General features: G+C 36.7%; 1 pseudogene; it reads right to left on the bottom strand.

Moving 5' to 3' along the window:
- Positions 1-10,787: 10,787 nt before the first annotated feature.
- On the bottom strand, positions 10,788-11,767 carry LOC149212536 (alternative NAD(P)H-ubiquinone oxidoreductase C1, chloroplastic/mitochondrial-like; annotated as a pseudogene).
- Between the last annotated feature and the right edge of the window lie 11,269 nt (positions 11,768-23,036).

Below are 23,036 nucleotides of genomic sequence, written 5' to 3'. Positions count from 1 at the left end.
TTGCACATGTTTCTATGGTTTTGGTTTACATTCACTAGCTTGTCAAAGGATAAATTTGGTTGCAGTCGTTGGCTTATAGGCTCAAGGGACTGACTGAAATCTCCCAATCATTCCCACAACCCCTCCTCCTTGCGACTGGAAAGTAGGGTTGAAATTTTACAGTTGACCAAAGTTGAATACGGTTGACCGAAGACATGAAAAGTTGTCTCTGATGTATATTGATGATGGAAGAATATTTATGAATGTTATTTGGTTATTTTTCTAGATGACATTGTACTATGCTCATTGTACTTTTTTCTAAAACATTTTATGACAATCTAATAGAAGAAGAAATTCAAAGGGTTTTCCCCCATAGCGGGGTTTTTCCTTGGTCTTTGACCAAATATGGTGTCTCTTGTTGATTTGTTGATTATCTCCTCTGTCATTGCATTTATTTCTATCTTCAATAACTATTTATGATTGAAAAGATTAATTATTATTAAAGATATTGCTAATTGAAGTATTAAATTGGGCTAAAGTAATTCATTCGACATAGAAAAATATTAGAATCAACACAACCCAATCCATGGTCGGGTGTTATGTGGAAGTCCCTGACTCGGTTTCCTTTTGCATATATTAATATGAGTCATTTTCTTATTGTGATCAATGAACATGTGTATTGGTTATTATCTTGATCTTATGGTTGGTTTTTCATGGATCCTATTCCGGTTATATGTTGGTTATATGCATGGTTGAATGATGTGTTCTTGCGATGGATCTTGCTCATGATTTGATAAGTTATTGAATGATTAATCTTTGCATGGGATAACAAGTGTCATTGCAACTAGCTTGAGAGGGAATTGATCCTTGTTGATGATTCTCTGATGAAGTTAAGAATATCATGATCAGATATGCATTCATGACATGTAACTACTATATTTACCATGTGTTTGACAAAATGTTTATCACATGACTGCCATGTCTTGAGCAAGATATAGCCTTATTATTCATTATACATACTTTTTATCATCCTAGATTTTATTATGAAAAGTTATGGCCAGTGGGTTGTATGCTAGCGTTGAAAAAGTGGCACTGATCTCGTATCTGCACACTCTAAACTAGAAAACTTCAGTTGTAACCACATGGAGTGAGGCTCATGCATGTGGTTAGAGCCTTCCAACTGCATGCATAGTGTCTCATGCTTACGGTTGGGGTGTAAAGCCAGAGAAAAAGAAGTTCCATCTTGGGGATTGATCACCAGGGGTGGTTGTCAGACACCTGGGTGATATGGGGTCCTTGAGGGATGGTAGTATGTTTCTGGTTGGTAGCCCCACTTCCATAATTAGAACTTGGAGGTCGGGTCATATAAGATAAAAACTCAACTTGATGAAAACTTGACTAAAATGAGGGGTGGTGGGGGGGGGTGGGGTGTGAATCAGTTTAGTATATTAATGAACATTAAATGATTTTCTCCATTCTCACTAACTGAACCATTATATGATCATCTTAACAAAAGATGACCAACAATTTGAATATGTGAACAACAATTAATAAGAAAACTAAAACATCATATCAACACATAATAATAATGCATATTGACACCAGATATATGTGGAAACCCATAAAGGGAGACAACCACAATTTTATTATTGTTGTGATGCAAAGGCAAGATCCTACTCCTTATTACATCTGATTTTTTGTAGGCCCCAACCTACAGGAGGCTGCTACCTAAATTTTCTGCAAGCTGCAACATGCAAGGAAGCTCCAACTCCCATATGTTTTTTGTAGGCTACAACCCATAGTAGGTTCCTACCTTAACCAGCTCCAACTAGATATCTATCATGCCTCAACTTGAAAGGAGACTACCATCCTCTGATGCAAACAAGAAATAACAATGTGATGGTTTATCTGCTCATAAATTCTGCATATCTCCATCTTCATTTTGACATCTTCTTCCCTTCAAGTATGTTTCACATCAGCTTCGAAGTAGGTAACTAATGCATAATAGTTCAATCAAATATCTCTCATTCTTCAATTATCTAACGTCTTCAATGCCTTCCAAAACCACATCTTTTATAAAGATTGTTTGCTGGTTGTTTGTATCCCACATAGGAATATGAAGTGAATATGATTTACTCTTTTCTTTCCACTCATTCATTTCCAAACTCTTCATATCTTGAATATTAGAACACAAAAATAAATAATCCATCCAATATTAATTTTAGCCACATGAAATCATTAAATGCATCAACCTGATGCCAACATCAAATACAAATATTTATCATTGATGCATCACAACAATATTTTCCTTTGCCTTGGAGTCTTGCCTTTGCATCACAACAATTCAACTCAATCAACCAATTTCACATCACAACAAATTCTTCAATAATAATAGCAATCTAAACATTATCAAAACATTTCAATGTATCATAACTCCTCCTCCTTCTTCTATTCCTTTGCATTGTTGATCTTGTTCATTAGTGTATATATTGCCTTGTTGTGTCTCCTTTACCTGTTATTTCTCCTTCATTGTTCCTTGTTGTTGCTCCTTTGCCTTTGCTACTCCTTCATTGTTCCTTTTTGCTGCTCCTTTGCCTATTATTTCTCCTTCATTGTTCCTTTATGTTTCTCTTTTGTTGCTTGTTGTTGCTTGCTTCTCCTTTGCTTTTCTCCTGCATACCTTTCTGCTCCTATTGCCTTGTTTCTCTTTTGCTACTCCTACCTTGCCACTGCATACCTTGCCTCTACTCCTTGTTTGTTGCTCCGTTTCTTGCTGCCCTTGTGTTGTTCCTTTACCATCAATGAAAACAATGCCAACAATCCCCCCTTTGGCATTGATGGAAAAACACTGATCCTTCCCCTTTTGTCCTGAGTATTGATAAATTAGCCTCCATCCTTATGATTATCTCCCCCTTTGACATCAATGGCAAGGGGGTCTAAAAAGAAAAATTTCCCACAATGATGTTCATAGAAGTGATCATTCTCTAAAAAAATTATTTGACAAGCATAAGTCGGTTAAGTTTGAAGCTTCTAGCAATTATAGGTTCAACAACCATAACTAATTCTAAGGTGATCTCCAATAAAATCTCTAGATAGTTGGAGTAAACAAACAACATACTGTAAGAGATATTGTGGGGCACATAGACAAAGAAATAGATTCCCGATAGGAGAGGACCAACTACATAAAATCATCAATACATTCTCTCTTTAGAAGTGAGTGCTATGTCTAAAGAAATTCCCCCAAGTGATTCTTTCATCCAGTCATTATTGAATATCCCCTCCACATTTAAAGAAATAATGCAATATTTTAATAAGGCACCATTCTCCAATAAAACGATCATACTCTAGTTACATTCATGCAGAAATCCTGACCATCGTGAATCATGCTCCTTCAATCTTGACATACATAAGCTCAAATTAATTGTGTATTTGAGGAGATCATCTCAGAGAATTTTGAATATTCCAAGAGAAAACCCTTCCATGCATCTTTTGAATTAATCTTTCAATATCAATTCGAGGGTTCAAATACTAATCAATGCACGGTAGACTCTATTAAAAAAACACACAAATGATATCAACAATTTTAAAGCCTTCAATAATATTCAAAGGGAGTAACGTCTTCCCACCTTTGTCACATGATGGCTTTGGAACACCTTGTTGGAATTTCTGATAATTCTAAACAAAACTGAAAAACAGAACAATACTCTGTTTTAACACAAAAGAAACAAAAATCGTTTGCGGAATACAGTGTTTCAACAACGCTGAAACTGGTGTTTCAGCAACGCAGTTTCGTCAGTTGCTGTTTGCAGTGTAACAGCGTCGGCAATGCTGAAACTGGTGTAACAGCAACACTCTGTTTTGACGTCAAGACTATTTTCTGGTTACGGTGTAACAGCAACAAGAAACTATTTTCTGCTTACGGTGTAACAGAAACGCGCAAATAAAACTTCTATTTATAAACAGTAAACCAACTGATACAAATTTGTCTTCCTCACATAGAGGGATTTTCACAAAAGATTATGCTAAAGAGCATCTTCCTCTTGACAAAGGGATTACTACAGGAACGCTTCAGTTCCACAAACCAATTTCTGCTATCTCAGAAATTTACAGTTTCAGCACTGCTGTGCATTACAAGAAAAACTCAGTTTCAGCACTGCTGTGCGTTACAAGAAAAAACTCAGTTTCATTCTTCTAACCTTGAAACAGAATTGTTGTTCATTACATTTATATGTTAAAACATATTTGAATTTAAACAATAAGATAATAAAAATATCTTCTAAAGCTTATCTGCGTATTGAATGTAGCAAGCGGTGATGCCTTTTGAAGAAATGAAGTCGGCTGTTGCAGGGGAATTTAATGCTGAAAATTTAATGCACATAAATGTGGAAAATATCAAGCACGACTTTGAGGCATCCAACAGTCTGGAATATCTACAGCAAATCAGATTTCTGTCCAGCTGTTTATGTTGTAGTTGGAATTAAATTCCAACACTCCCCCTTAATTTCAACTGCTGGGTTTTTCTGCATACCCAGGCATTTCCTGAAATGATCAAAACTTTTCTTTCCCAATGGTTTTGTCAAGATGTCAGCGAACTGATCCTCTGTTCTGCAGTGCTGCAAAACAATCTCACCATTGTTAACCAATTCACGTATGAAGTGAAATTTGGTGTCTATGTGCTTTGTCCTTTTATGAAAAACAGAGTTTTTAAACAATGCTATTGCTGAGCTATTGTCACAGTAAATGGTTGTGCCCTTTTCTTGTTCATGACACAAATCTCTGAGAACTCTTCTCAGCCACACTGCTTGGCATGTTGTTGTTGTTGTTGCCACATACTCTACCTCTGCTGTTGACAAAGACACAACTGGTTGCTTCTTGGAAGCCCATGAGATGGCTCCCGATCCCATATGAAACACATATCCCGATGTGTTTTTCCTATCATCAACACTTCCAGCCCAATCACTGTCAGTGTAACATGTCAACATGAAATTTTCAGAAGAGGAGTATAAAATACCAAACCCCTTCATTCCATTCACATACCTTAGAATCCTCTTGGGTGCCTGCCAATGAGTCTCTTTCGGTTTTTCCATAAATCTGGAGATTAAACTCACAACATGAATAATGTCCGGCCTAGTTGCAGTCAAGTACATAAGGCTGCCAACTATGCTCTTGTACAATTTTGGATCAAAATCCTTGTTGTTGTCTTCTTTGGTCAATTTCAACCCCATTACAATTGGAGTCACAGCTGCCTTGTTGTTCTGCATGTTAAATCTCTTCAACACTGCTTCTACATATTTAACTTGAGAAATGAAAACACCATTTTCACTTTGGTCTACTTCAATTCCAAGAAAATATCTTAAGAAGCCCAAGTCAGTCATTTCAAATTCACTTTTCATGACTGCTTTAAAATCAGCAATGAGAGAAGCATCATTGCTAGTAAAAATCAAATCATCTACATATAAAACAACAATAAGAATCTTACCGTCATTCTCCTTTATGTAGAGTGTGGGTTCACCATCACACTTATCAAACCCATTCTCAATTAGATAAGCATCTATTCTGCTGTACCATGCTCTTGGAGCTTGCTTCAGCCCATAAAGAGCCTTCTTCAGTTTGCAGACTTTATGCTCTTGGCCTTCAACTTCATAGCCTGGAGGTTGTTCAACATAAACCTCTTCTTTTAACACTCCATTCAGGAATGCAGATTTAACATCCATCTGATAAATCTTCCATTTGTCTTGTGCTGCAACAGACAACACTGTTCTGACTGTTTCCATCCTTGCTACTGGTGCAAAGGTTTCATCATAGTCTTTTCCTTGTTGCTGCTTGTAGCCTTTCACAACAAGTCTTGCTTTGTGCCTGTCAATCTTGCCTTCAGCATTGCTTTTGGTCTTATAGACCCACTTAACTCCAATGGCATCTTTGCCTTCAGGGAGGTCCACTAACTCCCATGTTTTACTCTTCTCAATTGCACCAATTTCTTCATTCATTGCTTCACTCCATTTATCTTCATTTACAGCATCTTCAAAATGAACTGGGTCATCAACATGACAATACAAAGCGGATAATGAATTCAGACCGATATTGTTACTTACCTCTCCTTGTTCATAAATCTCATTCAGATTTCTGAATCTCGCTCTTCTTGGTGTGCTTGGAGTTCCATCCGAACTTGAGGGTATTTATGATCCCTGTGGTGTGCTTGGAGAAGCACTTCCTTGACTTCTCAAGGCTGTTCGAATTCCAGCTTGTGGTGTGGTTTGTTGTACTTGCTGTGGTGGAGGAGGAGCCACCAAGGAAGGATTATTTGCTGCTGTCCCTTCCTCTTCTTCTTCGTGAGACACAATTGTCTTCACATTCACTGTCTTCTCTAAGCTTCCATCCCAAGCTTCATCTTCAATGAACTGCACATCTCTGCTTACTATTAATTTCTTGGTGGATGGATTATAGAGTTTGTATGCTTTTGACTCATCACAATAGCCAATAAAGACACACTTCTCCCCCTTACTGTCAAGCTTCTGCCTTAGCTGATCCAGTACATGTGCATATGCTACACAACCGAATACTCTCATGTGAGTGACTGTTTGCTTTTGACCACTCCATGCTTCTTCTGGTATTTTGTTCATGACAACTTTAGTTGGGCATCTATTCAAGATGTAAACTACGCAAATGACAGCTTCTGCCCAATACTCATGCAGCAAGTGTTTTGCCTTCAGCATACTTCTGACCATGTCAAGAATGGTCCTATTCTTCCTTTCGGCAACACCGTTTTGCTGAGGTGTATACCTCGCGGTGAACTACTTTTGTATGCCATTCTCTCTGCAAAAATGCAGAAAGTCTTTGGAGATGTACTCTCCTCCTCTATCTATTCTGAGCACTTTGATATAATGCCCACACTGCTTCTCAACAAGAGTTTTGAAGTGGCGGAATTTCTCAAACACTTCACTCTTTTGTTTCAGCATATACACCCATGTCTTTCTAGTGTAATCATCAATGAAAGTTAAAACATATTTATTTTCGGCAAATGATGGTATTTGCATCGGTCCACACACATCGGAGTGAACAATTTCCAAGGGTGCTTTTGCCCTTATACTCTTTCCTGCTGGAAAGCTTTCTTTGTGTTGCTTGCCCAAGATGCAACCTTCACAAAGGCTGTCCGGTTTCTTGATCAATGGCAATCCCTTTACCATTCCCTTTCTGTGCAATAGGTTCAAGCCTCCGAAATTGAGATGTCCAAATCTCAAGTGCCACAACCAATTCTCATCTTTCACTTGTTCCTGAAAGACTTCTTGTGTTACAACTACAATAGTTCTTCCTTCCTTCAAATCTACCCTGAGTTTGAGAGGAAACATTCTATTGCTGGTCATCTGCGCCTGTGCAATGATCTTCTTACTTGGAGGTATGTCTCTGATTCAACACATATCATCTTTGAAGAACACATTGTAACCTTTGTTAATGAGTTGTCCAATGCTCAAAAGATTATATTTCAGACCAGGTACATAGTATACCTCTGGCACAATCATCTGTTCTCCATTTCTTGCTCGGATACTGACTCTGCCCTTACCCTTGACAGATATCTTACTATCAGTTCCTGTTGTTACCTCAGATTTCACATTTTCATCCAGATTGGCAAACATTTCAATATTTCCAGTCATGTGATTACTACAACCTGAGTCTAAGAACCAAAAATCGTCTTGTTTGTCTTGTGCAAAGTTACATGCTAACGGCACAATCTTTGGATTCTTATCTTCTTCATTTGCAAAATTAGCATTCTGCCTACTATTCATATCATTTTGTTTTTTCCTACATTCATTGGCGTAGTGTCCATATTTCTTACAATAATGACATTGGACTTGGGATTTGTCATACCTTTGTCCATGAGCTTGCTGTTTGCTTGAACCTTCATCTTGGTTCTGATTGCAGCTCCTTCCACTTGTGCTTGCAGGATTATTTCTGGCTTTGTTTTGGCTTCTTCCACGACCTCTGTTATTTGCTCTGCCTCGACCTTTTCCTTGGCCAAAAGACATCTGAGTCTTGAATGCTTACTCAAAAGAGGAATCTGTTCCTCTACTCAGTCTGTGTTCATGAGACATAAGAGAAGCACTCAGTTCATCTACTGTGAACTGTGAGAGATCCTTTGTTTCTTCTATTGCTACCACAATAGATTCAAACCTTGAGGGTAAAATTCTCAAGATCTTCTCTACAATCCTTCTTTCTTCAAGAATCTCACCATGAGATCTTATCTGGGTTATCAACCCAATAGCCTTAGTGAAGAATGAATCTATTGTATCAGATTCCTTCATGCTGAGTGTTTCAAAGTCTCTCCTCAACATTTGCAACTTTGTAGTCTTCACTTTCTCCATGCCCTGATAGGTAGTTTTGAGAATATCCCATGCCTCCTTGGATTTTGTTGCTGCTGTAATCCGTGGAAAAACACTTTCATGTACTTATTGGAAGAGAAAAAAGAGAGCTTTTGCATCCTTCTTCCTGTCGCTCTTCAACTGGTCTCTTTCTGCTACTGTTAAAGCAGCTAACGCTGTTGCATCTGCAGGTTCAGCATAGCCAGTTTCAACCAGCTCCCATATTCCTTGAGAAGCAAACAATGCTTTCATTGTTATGGACCAATAACTGTGATTTTTCCCATTAAACTGTGGCAGTTGGGAATTTTTCAAACCTGTTCCAGCATCTGCCATCTTAACTTGTATAAATAAAGAAGAGATACTGACTGTATAAATAAAAACAGGCAAAAACTTTCTCTGCTGGAGAAAATCTGCTCAATAAGCTTCTTACAACTCCTACAATGAAAAAACAAACTCTGTTTTTGACTCACTGAGTGCCTAGACCAGCTCTGATACCATGTTGGAATTTCTGATAATTCTAAACAAAACTGAAAAACAGAACAATACTCTGTTTTAACACAGCGGAAATAAAAATCGTTTGCGGAATACGGTGTTTCAGCAACGTTGAAACTGGTGTTTCAGCAACGCAATTTCGTCAGTTGCTATTTGCAGTGTAACAACATCGGTGTTTCAGCAACGCTGAAACTGGTGTAACAGCAACGAGAAACTATTTTCTGCTTACGGTGTAACAGCAACGTGCAAATAAAACTTCTATTTATAAACAGTAAACCAACTGATACAAATTCGTCTTCCTCACATAGAGGGATTTTCACAAAAGATTATACTAAAGAGCATCTTTCTCTTGACAGAGGGATTACTACAGGAACGCTTTAGTTCTACAAACCAATTTCTGCTATCTCAGAAAGTTAGAGTTTCAACACTGCTGTGCATTACAAGAAAAACTCAGTTTCAGCACTGCTGTGCGTTACAAGAAAAAACTCAGTTTCATTTTTCTAACCTTGAAACAGAACTGTTGTTCATTACATTTATATGTTAAAACATATTTGACTTTAAACAATAAGATAATAAAAATATCTTCTAAAGCTTATCTGCGTATTAAATGCAGCAAGCAGTGATGCCTTTTGAAGAAATGAAGTCGGCTGTTGCAGGGGAATTTAATGCTGAAAATTTAATGCACATAAATGTGGAAAATATCAAGCACGACTTTGAGGCATCCAACAGTCTGGAATATCTACAACAAATCAGATTTATGTCGAGCTGTTTATGTTGCAGTTGGAACTAAATCCCAACACACCTATATATGCATGCATACTCTTAAATTTCCATTTTCAAATATCATATACCATGCCATTGTAACCCTTTGATGCAGCTACCTATTTCAAAAGTACAGAAATGTTGGACCTTTTGTTCTTCCAACAGACCCACAAGACAAAGAAACATGGGGAGATAATGATCATAGACTTGCATGTGTCTCAGACCATTATAATTCACAAGGACATAATGAAAATTAGTGATGATCAATGGTAGAGAGTCTTTTCTCATGGCTACATCACACAATGGGATGCAATGTATCCTCAAGATATAGATGAAATGTTTTATGGTCATTCTGTGAATGAAGTTGTTGTCTTGGTTCCTCTCCTTGAAAAATTATGATCTATTGTAGGAAAGAAATCATTCATTGTTGTATGAAGAGGCTCATTATGCCCATGTGAAGAGGCTTCTTTGGATCTACGATGACCAAAAGCAGTTTTCCAAGAGAGACTCTTCAAAATATTTAATTGGGAGATTAATTCAATTTCATAATCATCACATTCTAATGTTTCTCTCACCCATTCAACCTATGCAAGCATGAAAGGGATTCTCAGAATCCATAATCCTTCTTTGATCATTACTGTAGCTGACATTGATGTAAAGGTCAGGTATGTGTTAATATTGGTTGCCTCAAGTAATCAGAATGTATCTACATTGAGCCAATTTCCAAGATCGACTATGCCGAAAGTGCTCTGGATAGATGATTTGAGGTCCATAGCTCTAAAAAGTAAAACATCTCCTCACCCACTTGAAGGAATCATTGATTTTTCATACTGATCCCTTCAAATCTCCTTGTTTGTTCATGTTAAATTTAGGGATTACCAGAGTGAGTGATATTATTTATAATTAAGTCTCATCAAAAGATTTTGTAATGGCACTCCGCAAATGTGCAATGGAATCAATTCTATACTTTTCCAGCCAGTTAAACCCAACTCTTTGTTCGTTCAACTTCCCAAAGCCTGTGTAATGGCACTTTGCAAATCTGCAATGTAATCAATGCTAGATTTTTCCAGCCAGCTAAGCCCAACTTTAACTCTTTGTTCATTCGTAGGCATTCGATACAAGTAAGCCAACTTCCTTGCTATATTTACCACACGGCCATTAGGAATTAAGTCCTCTACGAAGGTTGGCGCACATACTACATCATTCTTCCCAAGAGTCATCATCTCCCCTAAATTTTGAAACCTGAAAGGTAAAAGAGGTTGGACATTGATCGCTGCCCAAAGATTCTACATTAACAACTTGGACCTTCCCTTGATCTGCTAATCTTTCTTCGATAGTTTTAGTTAATTCATTCCCACAGTATTCGGATCCAACCACAATGACATGAATAGGAGACTCTCTCTTTCCAAACCTTTTCTGCTCCAAAGATCTAAGTGTTTTCTCCAATATCTCTTTCACAAGCTTCTCGCCAACACCCACACAATCCACTTTGAAACTATGGCATCTTCCAAAGTAGAAAATGGTTGAGCAAACTCTAAGGCACCTTACACGACATCCAATTTTGCCTCAGCACCAAGTGCCAACAATAACCCGGAAGTCATATTCAACCTTCATTCCACTTTCAAGATAAGAAGCGCCAACATTGCTAGAAGTCTGTAATCCATTGCCTTTTGAACCATAACAAGGGCATATGGTCTTCACTTTATCTTTGATAAATAGCACAGAAGAGTTCAATAGTAGTTTTGAGGCTTCTTATCAGGAGGCCACATCAAGGAATCTAAATGTAAAGCAGTATAAAGACCTTCAAATCCACCGCCCATTATGCATATTCGTGGACTCTTTGAATCAGGTCATGTAAACAATCTCACAGGGGAATCTTCATCATATGATTGAGCAGGATCTCCGACACTACTCTCTCCCATGGATGCAAATGTATGCAAGTGTCCTGAATGTGACTCAGAGATAAGTTGTCTATCACTTTTGCCTTTAGTTTTCCTCTCCTTCGTCAAAAACTTCCAACCATATATATGTCTTCTTGAAACATTTGCATGAACAAAACTTCTACAGATTATTGTGGAATCGACAAGTGATGAGTAATATGTTCCATGCAAGAATTCTTGATCTCCCAAAGATTTTCCATTTATTGGTGGAATTTGTAGAGAAGCTATCATATATGCCATCTATACAACTTCTTAATTGATGTATTATTCAAGAGTGACGCTCTCAGAATAATGTGATACGCCTTCAAAGACCTGCGATGCATTTAACTCGGTGGTGGCGTTCGTTGTGTGTATATAGTAACAATTCCAATAATGATATGTCACCTATATATTGATATAAATTTGTATTTCATTCACTATATATCATCCACACATATAGGAGTGTTAACCGTTGTAGACGTTAATATACAACTGAGTATAAGAAAGAAATAAATGCACCATCCTGTAACACTGGTCCAACCCAATTTATCCAACTTTACCACCTTAACGCAGGTAGGGCACAAAACCCTAATATCAACTCAGCGTTGTATAACGCCCATCAAAATGTTTTCTTTCCACTTCAGTTCATGCATTGAATTTCCACCTTTACAAATTTTTAGCCCGTGTAGAAAGGCCATACCTTCATTTAAAAATTCCTCTCCATACACTTCAAATTTCTCATTCTCAACGGGCATGGCGATTGCCAAGTTTTCATCCAAGGGACGATGATGATTAGAATTTTTTTCTTCAAAGCATGACAATCTCATTTAAAAATCATTCCTAGGCACTGACACCATCTCAAGGTCTAAAAATTCACGTTCAGGTTTTGGGCAGAGACTCCTGGCTCTACTTCTCAAAAGTTTCGATTGCAGCTTGCAATTCATCAGTACTTCCAAGTTCCAACAACTCGCATTGTGTAAATGCATACAGTTGCAACAAACTCAGTCAATCCTCCTGCCACTATAATGATTTTGATCTAGAAGTCAAGCTTGTGGAGCTTCGGAATTCAGACATCTCTGATTACCCTAGTTTTGTCTCGCGTTTAGAAAACAGGGTATTCCTAGGCCACTTCAACCTTGGTTTTTTTTTTTCTATGGATCCACGGTGATATTCAAACGTCCATTTAAAACCACGACGACGATTAGATGACGAGAAGGATATCTAAAGTATGTACAATCTGCAGGAAAAGAAGGGCTTACCGGGTGACCTTAAGCTTGAATGAAACAGGCGAAAAGACACGAGGAGAAAAACATTGAAGTGTGTTGGCACCAAAGGCATGGATCCAACATCACACAAGGATCAGAAGTTTCCAAATTGAAGAATGATGGTAACCTCAATGATTATTTCAAAACATATGCATGACAATAAATGCTCCATATCTAAAGTAACGTTGCACCATGTAACCACTTCCACTGTGCATACAATAACCCTTTTCCATGTAAATGCTTACAGTACATCGTCAAATACGATGCCAATTGTATAACACAGTAAATGCTGGATATATGTTTCCCATTGTATATCGCACTAAAAATTGGTCAGAACTTTCCAACACCACATGAACTTTTCACATTTTTGCACCATCAATAATAATCTATAATGCATCATAGTTGTGGAATATAATATGTCGCCTGCCAAGTGAATATCCACTGCCAATTATTATCTTTTTGACATTAACGTTTCACATTTCTGCAACTGCTGGCAGACTTTTTTTCAGTGGCGAAGAGAATCCCTGCTAAGAATCATAATACATCAAATATCGCGGAAGCTAACAGATTGATTTTTACAATGTTTATAAGCGAGCAGAATACTCTTGCTGAAGAATCATAATACATCAAATATCGCTTAAGAGAGCAGATTGATTTTTACAATGTTTATAAGCGAGCAGAATACGTCACATCGAAACACATACACGTCATTCTCGAACATGGCTCGGGTGCGAAACCCAACCGCCCCAACCACCACATCATGCACATCACGTGCAACTGCTGCCAGACTTTAACGTTGCATATTTAATCCAGTCAAATTCTTAATCCAGTCAAATTCGTGCGTTATGATAGATGTCAATTCTGCCAATGCAGACCATAGCTACCAAGTTCGGCCGTACTGGCCAGGAAAATTCGGAAATACTTTAACGTTGCATATTTAATCCAGTCAAATTCGTGCGTTATGATAGATGTCAATTCTGCAAATGCAGAGTCCAGACAATGTAACAGTTTACTAATCTTGTAACATATTGTTTAGTCAATTTAATGTCTTAAATTTCTCTACAGAAATTATCAATCTGGGTATCGTAAACTGATGAAGTGTGGTGCACTATATGTGCTTAGTTAACCTTTCTCTTACTTCGTTGTTTTATAGTTTATGTTCAACTCTTCCTAAAACTCTGCTTCAAACACATGTGCTGTGTAAAGCACGATTAAGAAGTAGTCAGAAATAAGTCCAAAAAGTAGTCAAGCTCTAAGGTGACAAGTAAGAAAAACCACTTTAAAGACCAGTTATAATGTTCAACTCTTCCTAAAACTCTGCTTCAAACACATGTGCTGTGTAAAGCACGATTAGGAAGTAGTTAGAAATAAGTCTAGAAAGTAATCAAACTTTAAACTTGCAAAGAAAGAGCTTGAAAGAAATAACTTGAAATGAAACTGAAAGCAAAGAACTTGAAATGACTTGAAAGTAAATGACCACTTCCAATGGCACTAGACACCATTCATGCTGCTGCAAATAAAAGAAAAGAAAGTCACTTTTAAAACCAAAGATAATGATTATCTCTCCCTAATTCTCTACTTCTGCCATATGTACTATGCAAAGTATGATTAGGAAGTAGCTCAAGTTGAATTAGAAAAGTGATTAAAAATGAGAAAAATCTACTTTAAAGACTAGTGATAACGTTTTGCTCTTTCTAACTCTCTACTTCAGCCATATGTACTATGCAAAGTATGATTAGAAAGTAGTGAAAGATTAGTCTAAAAAGCACTCAAAGCCAACTGCAAGTTAGTGGTATTCTGATCCTTAAAAGATAACAGTTTATGAGAAAAGATCATTCATGTGTTAGCAGAACTTTGAGAAATAAGACTAAAAATCAGCTATAAAAACAAAGGCAGCAGCTTGAACCTGTCAACTTCAAATACCATTAGTTTGTAAAGCAAATACATAAACATAAAAACAAATCCCGGGAGAAAATAAAATGCAATAATTCAAACTGTACAAGGCAGGGGCCCCCTTCTACCTATGAAATCAAAGCAAACTTAAAATTGCATGAATGAAAATCTAATCTACCTTACATTCTACAAAGCAATATTTACAAAATGAAATCTAATCTACTTACATCCTAATATGCTCCATGACATCTACTTCACATCTCCTTCAATGTTGAGAACATCAAAGCTTTATTCAATTTCTTCAAAAGTGCAAAGTACAAAAGCTTTCAAAAGCCATGAGACTAACAAGCTAAAAGGACTAAGAAAAGACTAAAGGAAAGACTAAAGAGAGACTAACTAATGAAGGAGAGAGATCTCATATTTATACAAAAAGATGAGAGCCATCTCATTAATGATAATCCATGAATATCTCCCTCTACCTCTAGAGTCCTAATCAAAATAGGAACTGATAAGACACATGTCTTTTAGAGTTACAATACAATTAGGAGATGTGACACATATCCTCATGATCCCATGATTCTTTCCAACCAAATTCGAATTTGGCCTTAGAGTGCCACATAAGGGTCTTCTAGAAGCCTCCTTTCAACCTACACATGTCAACAAACTCAACCCATTTGTTAGGTATAAGCATATGCACATTATTTTCTAATGTTTAACCACAAATTCACTTAAAAGGCTTAGAAATAATAAATATTGGAAAAACATAAAGGTAACCCAATGATAATGAAAGTGGGATGAATGTGGTGACATAGTAGTGAAATGGAGGTGAAATGGAGGTGATATAATGGACATAATAGCGAAAGTGTAATGCAAATGAATGACATTTTCAAGACTCAACATACCCCCCAACTGAAGCTATTGCATGTCCTCATGCAACATATATTACATTGACTCTTTTGATCCTTGAGCTTTGGCTTAACTTTGCATGATATCATTTGATAACTTCATATTTCTGCAAAGTGTTTTACTTGAATTGCAACATGGTTGGTTCTTGTGTTACAACCATTTTTTTTTTTTTTGCCTTCTATTTTGATCTTTGAACTTTGCATAATGATATTTTGATTATTGTTGCAAAGTATATCTTTATTGGATTGCATGATGGTTGGTTCTTGTGTGACAACCATGATTTTGTTTGTATCCAATTTATCCTTTAAGCACTTTTTTCAAAAGCCATTGTATGCTCATAATAGCAATGTAATAATTAATATATGTTGGAAGTATGTGAGCTCTTGAATATGTTATGGACATGGAAAGATATGAATATGAATGTATTCCCCCCCCAACTGATAGTATTGGCTATTTTATGAAATGAGGAAGAGAAATGTTTTTCCAACAAGTATCATTCTAGCTTTTTATGGAATTCTATGGTTAAAAGTTAGAAAATGTCGTACCTTCACTTACCCTTTGGAATGGATGAGTTGTATGTGTGTGGTGGCTGAAAACTTCTGATCACATTCTTCTTCAAGTGGCTGAACAAGAGGAGTCATGGATAGAGAGATAAGATGGCTTTTTATTGCTTCTACTAAAACTTGCTGAATCTGCTCCAAAATGCTGAAAATAATAGTCTTCATGTCTTCAAAACTCATTGGCACAATTCCTACTATGTGAAAAGATGTTCTGATGTCGAACATAGGAGGAAATTGTTGGCTTAGTGGCCATTAATGGATGCCACTAGTCAACACGAGAACTCTCACCATTGATGACAATGAGAGTCAAGATGCCCAAACACATCTTGCTAGGTACGAATGAATTTGCTGATGTCGAGTCACCTAGAAGATCTAACGAACAAGGGACATTAATGTATTCCCATTGTTTGTCAGGATGAGGACTTGCCATTAAGGCATGCAAGTCTCAAGGTGTTTTTACAAAGAACTTAGACTCAAAGGACTATGGACTCAATAATTTGCATTGAAGCAGGGCTTATTTGCGGAATGAAAATGACAAAGAATGGAAAGTGAACATGGAAAATGACAATGGAGAACAGAAATGACAATGGCAATAAGCATGTGAATGAGCCTTTTGCTTTTATTGGTGGGTTATGAATGGACAAAAAGAAATGGAAAGTGTATGTGAATGAAAATGGAAAATATGGAGTGGAATGAGGTGAATGGTTTATTATGAAGTATGGATGTGATGGATGGATGTGATAGATGGATGTGATGGAGACAATAGTATCTGAAAGTTTTTCAAGTGTTTGGATCTGATTTTGCATCAGCATATTTCCTCTTTGTTGCTGATCATCCTCTTATGAAACAAATTGGTCTCTTAGAGAGACATCATTCCCTTGTAGTCATTTGTCCTTCCTCCTGGAACCTGCAAAAAAACTAATACTTCTTCTGCAATGGAATGTAAGATTATCAAAGGAGAGAGGTGGCCAATCTCTCTAGTTATGATATTTACACACAAAACTAGGAATTTGTATTAATGAAACAAGTTCTCAAAGGAAAAATCAAAAGAATTTATACCTGCTTTGGAATTAGTGCCTCAAGTTGATGTTGCTTCTTTTCAGCAATTTATTTCATTATTTGCCATTTCAAACTCTAATGATATATTTCTCATTGTATAGATCTTGTTGAGATCTTTCCAATGGTACTTAAATCATCAAAATCTGATTTTGTATGAGAAAGATAGGCTGATTTGAACAATGAGGTTTTTCTGGCTGCGGAATTGAGGAACAGCTCTGTAGCTAAAAATCTTGAATAAAAAGTTAGCCATTCAATTTCATTATCAGTCCAAAATTAATCAATACCTTCAGAAAAGTGAGAAAATAACTTGTTCATTTCATTGATTCAAAATTATTATTTTTTCTTGACATGCAGCGACTTAGTGTGGCGACTTTGTTATAACACCCAATTTGACTTCCCTTTGACCGGGGTCTTTTTCAGCAAATTTGACCGAATGAATAGGACACCATCCATGTACTGACATTTCCCTAGCTACCCATGTGACCTGTTTTGCCTGATGACACCTACAACCTAGAGTTTAACAAAACAGCTGCGGGATCACTAAATGGCTGCGGGATCGCTAAATGGCTGCGGGATTGCAGAGTGTAAAAAAACACTGTGAAATGGAGTGGCTGTGTGCGAACAAACTAAGAAATTTCTCCATCTCAAACTTCGGCTGAAAAATGGAACTGTGTAGTTTGAAACAGAGCTGCGGGGTTTAAAACATTATGGTCATCAAAGGGGAAGCAAGCAACTATCATATCCTTTATCCTCGGATGCTTCTTTGTTGAAAAGAGAACTCCATTATGATCAGATACTGTAATAGATGGTCGAACCCAGTAAGGCATTTATGAAGACGGAATCCCCAAAGTATACATCTCCTACCAGGTTGAACTTCATCATTGGAATATGTGAGAACTCGTTCAAAATATTTTACATAGTGAATTTGGCTTGGAAGAACAACTACTACATTCTCTATATCTTCCTTCAGCCATAAGTACGCACTTTGACAAAATGATACTATGAGTTGAATTGGAGGGCAAGAGACGTGGTACAGGTGACGTGGTACAAGTGACGTGGTGGAGAACGGAAATGTGGTGAAGGTGAAAGAGCCGTATCCAACCAAATCAAACAGAGCCGTCTTTGATTCGGACTGTTCAACACATGTATTAATGATTTGCAAGGGCAGAAGACGTACTATTTCAAACAATCAAAGCGCACCATGTATGACTTGGCTGCCAAGAAAACCGGATCTGAGCAGATTTCTCAGGGAAAACGAAATGTAGTCACAATTGTTAAAAAAACACTGATTTTTTTACGCGCGGCAGCCAAAAAGGGACTCCAAAGAACCGAACATTTCTCCTAGACCACCACGAATTTTCCCAAACGGTTTATGGGTTATCTAATTAACCCACCTGGCAACAAAACCCATGTTTTATTTTTTTGAAATTCGCTACCATTTGGGCAAATCGAGCATGTAAAGTTTGACGTTTTTTTGTTATTTGCGTTTTTTCTCTGAGTTAATTTTTTCTGTTCTGCACTTTTTGCATTCGTTTTTCTTATCTGATCTATTGTTTTGCAGGTGTTTGTCATCTGGCAGGTCACTATCTCTTTCTTGGTCGTTTCTGAGGTTATATGCTGCACTTTTATGGAGAGCATCATTAAATGAAGTCGTGCTGAGAACTGATTTTCCATCTCCAACCACTTCTTGCTCAACTTCTTTCCACAACCTCCAATGTTTTATCAGGGGTCTTAGCACCTGCACAATTCTCCACAACTATCAATTGATCATTTGCACTATTATCTTTAATATCTCTGTCCATTCCAATATCACCACCCAACTTACCATCTTCAAAAGTACAGGTTTTCACATGTGTTTGAACTTGTTCCTCATCATCATCTTTACTCATCTTGGATGCATTTAGTCCATCTTCTGTGCTCTTTCCTGAAACACAAACCATTTCTGTTGGTGCATCAGAAACCATCTCTTTGACCACTTCACCCAATTTCCGAACTGGATCAGAGCTATTTTCTGTACAGTGTTCCACCTCTTGATTGGAGGGTAGACCTTTCCTCTTTCCAGCAATTTTTTTTTTTTGTTCAGAGGGCGTGCGTGGACAAACAGGACCCTTGCCAGTGCCATCTAGAGAAGAGTTTAAATCCTCTAAATCCTTACTAGATGGGTGCTCTAAACACTTAGGGGGATCAGCCATGTCTTTCTGAGCAAGAGACCTTCCAATTTTCTGAATCTTATTCAACAAGTCATTGCTGGAAACATCTGGATTTTCCCTGGCAACAGTAAGGTCCTTCACTTCCTTTATGCAAATGGTGCTTCCATCATTAGTAAGTTCAATTCTCTGCTTCTAATTGATAAGGTAGCTAACCAAAGGTGAAATCAACTCAGAAATCTGCCACTAAATGATGAATGCCTCCTACAGGAATCAACAGGTCAAAGCTTGAACAGGGAGGCATATTTTTATTTATTTATTGAAGCCACAGTGAAAACTAAGAATGGAGATAGCCCTAAATTGTTTTTCTCTCTCTTTTTCTTCTCTGAAATTGTAAAATTTTTATAAAAAGGATTAATGATTTTCAATTTCAGGCAGCAAATACTTCAAGAAAAACATGTTAAAAACAAGACTTTGACTAAGGTCCTAGGCTGGTTTTTCATCGATCTGAGCTGGGTGACTAGGATAGGATCCATGTCGGGACAATTCTGGAGATGCCCATGTGGTCGGTTTTTTTATTAGATACCTGTAACTTGTTAAACCTTGAAACAGCTGCGGGATTGTCAGATAGTTGCGGGATCAGGGCAGTTTTTGCAACTAAGTTGCAAAACCTTATTTGAACAAGATACAGTGTTTTGAAGACCACTACAAAGCATAACCAGACAATTTTGGACAATTTGAACCTATCAAAGCACTTGAGTTTTATTTTTTCATTTTTTTTTCAATTTTTTTTTTATTGAATCAATTGAAGTGATGAAGTTTATTTTGTCTCCTATTTTTTTTTTTTAACAATTCTTTTTCTGATCCTCCAGATCACACAGAGTGCAGGTGGAGAGCATACTCAAGAATTATTATTTTGTCTTTTTTACTTAACAATCTTTTTTCTGATCCTCCAGATCACACAAAGTGCAAGAGGAGAGCATACTCAAGGATTATTAATTTTTTTTTCCAGATGTAAGAAATAAGGTCTCCTAATTACACTTCCCCGGCAACGGCGCCAAAATGTTTAGTCAATTTAATGTCTTAAATTGCTCTACATAAATTATCAATCCGGGTATCGTAAACTGATGAAGTGTGGTGCACTATATGTGCTTAGTTAACCTTTCTCTTACTTCGTTGTTTTATAGTTTATGTTCAACTCTTCCTAAAACTCTGCTTCAAACACATGTGCTGTGTAAAGCGCGATTAAGAAGTAGTCAGAAATAAGTCCAAAAAGTAGTCAAGCTCTAAGGTGACAAGTAAGAAAAACCACTTTAAAGACCAGTTATAATGTTCAACTCTTCCTAAAACTCTGCTTCAAACACATGTGCTGTGTAAAGCACGATTAGGAAGTAGTTAGAAATAAGTCTAGAAAGTAATCAAACTTTAAACTTGCAAAGAAAGAGCTTGAAAGAAATAACTTGAAATGAAACTGAAAGCAAAGAACTTGAAATGACTTGAAAGTAAATGACCACTTCCAATGGCACTAGACACCATTCATGCTGCTGCAAATAAAAGAAAAGAAAGTCATTTTTAAAACCAAAGATAATGATTATCTCTCCCTAATTCTCTACTTCTGCCATATGTACTATGCAAAGTATGATTAGGAAGTAGCTCAAGTTGAATTAGAAAAGTGATTAAAAATGAGAAAAATCTACTTTAAAGACTAGTGATAACGTTTTGCTCTTTCTAACTCTCTACTTCAGCCATATGTACTATGCAAAGTATGATTAGAAAGTAGTGAAAGATTAGTCTAAAAAGCACTCAAAGCCAACTGCAAGTTAGTGGTATTCTGATCCTTAAAAGATAACAGTTTATGATAAAAGATCATTCATGTGTTAGCAGAACTTTGAGAAATAAGACTAAAAATCAGCTATAAAAACAAAGGCAGCAGCTTGAACCTGTCAACTTCAAATACCATTAGTTTGTAAAGCAAATACATAAACATAAAAACAAATCCCGGGAGAAAATAAAATGCAATAATTCAAACTGTACAAGGCAGGGGCCCCCTTCTACCTATGAAATCAAAGCAAACTTAAAATTGCATGAATGAAAATCTAATCTACCTTACATTCTACAAAGCAATATTTACAAAATGAAATCTAATCTACTTACATCCTAATATGCTCCATGACATCTACTTCACATCTCCTTCAATGTTGAGAACATCAAAGCTTTATTCAATTTCTTCAAAAGTGCAAAGTACAAAAGCTTTCAAAAGCCATGAGACTAACAAGCTAAAAGGACTAAGAAAAGACTAAAGGAAAGACTAAAGAGAGACTAACTAATGAAGGAGAGAGATCTCATATTTATACAAAAAGATGAGAGCCATCTCATTAATGATAATCCATGAATATCTCCCTCTACCTCTAGAGTCCTAATCAAAATAGGAACTGATAAGACACATGTCTTTTAGAGTTACAATACAATTAGGAGATGTGACACATATCCTCATGATCCCATGATTCTTTCCAACCAAATTCGAATTTGGCCTTAGAGTGCCACATAAGGGTCTTCTAGAAGCCTCCTTTCAACCTACACATGTCAACAAACTCAACCCATTTGTTAGGTATAAGCATATGCACATTATTTTCTAATGTTTAACCACAAATTCACTTAAAAGGCTTAGAAATAATAAATATTGGAAAAACATAAAGGTAACCCAATGATAATGAAAGTGGGATGAATGTGGTGACATAGTAGTGAAATGGAGGTGAAATGGAGGTGATATAATGGACATAATAGCGAAAGTGTAATGCAAATGAATGACATTTTCAAGACTCAACATACCCCCCAACTGAAGCTATTGCATGTCCTCATGCAACATATATTACATTGACTCTTTTGATCCTTGAGCTTTGGCTTAACTTTGCATGATATCATTTGATAACTTCATATTTCTGCAAAGTGTTTTACTTGAATTGCAACATGGTTGGTTCTTGTGTTACAACCATTTTTTTTTTTTTTGCCTTATATTTTGATCTTTGAACTTTGCATAATGATATTTTGATTATTGTTGCAAAGTATATCTTTATTGGATTGCATGATGGTTGGTTCTTGTGTGACAACCATGATTTTGTTTGTATCCAATTTATCCTTTAAGCACTTTTTTCAAAAGCCATTGTATGCTCATAATAGCAATGTAATAATTAATATATGTTGGAAGTATGTGAGCTCTTGAATATGTTATGGACATGGAAAGATATGAATATGAATGTATTCCCCCCCCAACTGATAGTATTGGCTATTTTATGAAATGAGGAAGAGAAATGTTTTTCCAACAAGTATCATTCTAGCTTTTTATGGAATTCTATGGTTAAAAGTTAGAAAATGTCGTACCTTCACTTATCCTTTGGAATGGATGAGTTGTATGTGTGTGGTGGCTGAAAACTTCTGATCACATTATTCTTCAAGTGGCTGAACAAGAGGAGTCATGGATAGAGAGATAAGATGGTTTTTTATTGCTTCTACTAAAACTTGCTGAATCTGCTCCAAAATGCTGAAAATAATAGTCTTCATGTCTTCAAAACTCATTGGCACAATTCCTACTATGTGAAAATATGTTCTGATGTCGAACATAGGAGGAAATTGTTGGCTTAGTGGCCATTAATGGATGCCACTAGTCAACACGAGAACTCTCACCATTGATGACAATGAGAGT

The sequence above is a fragment of the Pinus tabuliformis genome, chromosome 1_1 (genome assembly GCF_031772625.1).
Source record: "Pinus tabuliformis cultivar Carrire ecotype Pingquan chromosome 1_1, CPIR1, whole genome shotgun sequence".
In the NCBI taxonomy this organism is placed as follows: domain Eukaryota; kingdom Viridiplantae; phylum Streptophyta; class Pinopsida; order Pinales; family Pinaceae; genus Pinus; species Pinus tabuliformis.
This window is presented reverse-complemented; position numbering and strand designations above follow the sequence as displayed.